The sequence below is a fragment of the Lathyrus oleraceus genome, chromosome 3 (assembly GCF_024323335.1).
Source record: "Lathyrus oleraceus cultivar Zhongwan6 chromosome 3, CAAS_Psat_ZW6_1.0, whole genome shotgun sequence".
NCBI lineage: Eukaryota > Viridiplantae > Streptophyta > Magnoliopsida > Fabales > Fabaceae > Lathyrus > Lathyrus oleraceus.
In genome coordinates, this window is record NC_066581.1 from 18,316,774 (window position 1) to 18,318,121 (window position 1,348).

A 1,348-nucleotide genomic window follows, 5' to 3' on the forward strand; every position below is an offset into this window, starting at 1 on the left:
GGTCAATCTTTCGATTGTTTTCTCCAGTAGAGTTCATCCTACCAATGGATTGGACGAATTCCCGTAGCAGACTGATATCTGCATCCCCAGCTTGAGTCTATCCTACCTGTGGATTGCGTGGGTCGTCCCCGGCGGAGTAACAGATATTTTCCAAAGCAGAGTTTATCATATCTGAGGTTTGTATGAGCCTTATCCCCCAAAGAGTTACCTGGTTTATCTTCCCCAGCGGAGCACTTATTTCCCCAAGCGGAGTTTATCCTACTTGTGAATTGATTGGGATATCCCCAGCAATTTCACTTTTGTCAGTAGCAAGCTGCTTTATTACTCCCCAGCGAGTTGCCTTGTCCTCCCCTAGCGGAGTTGTATTGATTGGTTCCCCGACAGTTGCCTTGTTCTTCCCCCAGCGGAGTTGTATTGAAGGTTTCTCAGCACAGTCGTCCTGTGTATTCCCCGGCGGAGTTCTCATCATTTTGCATTTTTGCATGTAGTGATCATCGCATCCTCAAATCGCGTAGCATGTCCATTCCATATGGAGCATTACGCCATAGAAAAATTCAAACATATGCATTCATGTGTTCGAAACCCCATCAAACCGTATCCCCTGCAGCGACGGATTTTTGTTCAACCTGTACAACACATTTGCTACAGTTGCTCCAGTCAACATTTGGTGTTGATAATCCCCACAGAGGTTTATTTCCTCATCCGTTGGTGAAAGGAAAGCCTGCTTCTCCCCAGTGAGACCCCCTGCAAGTGTTCAGCCTTGCCCTGTCATCTTGTGGATGTCAGTATCCCGTCAGCACCCGCGTGTGTTGTTTCTTTGGTGTCGGTAAACACCATCTTTCGGTGATTTCCAGTCATGCGTAAGTGTCTGGTCTTCTTTGGTGTCGGTAAACACCATCCTTCGGTGATTTCCAGTCATGCGTAAGTGTCTGGTCTTCTTTGGTGTCGGTAAACACCATCCTTCGGTGATTTCCAGTCATGCGTAAGTGTCTGGTCTTCTTTGGTGTCGGTAAACACCATCCTTCGGTGATTTCCAGTCATGCGTAAGTGTCTGGTCTTCTTTGGTGTCGGTAAACACCATCCTTCGGTGATTTCCAGTCATGCCTAAGTGTCTGGTCTTCTTTGGTGTCGGTAAACACCATCCTTCGGTGATTTCCAGTCATGCGTAAGTGTCTGGTCTTCTTTGGTGTCGGTAAACACCATCCTTCGGTGATTTCCAGTCATGCGTAAGTGTCTGGTCTTCTTTGGTGTCGGTAAACACCATCCTTCGGTGATTTCCAGTCATGCGTAAGTGTCTGGTCTTCTTTGGTGTCGGTAAACACCATCCTTCGGTGATTTCCAGTCATGC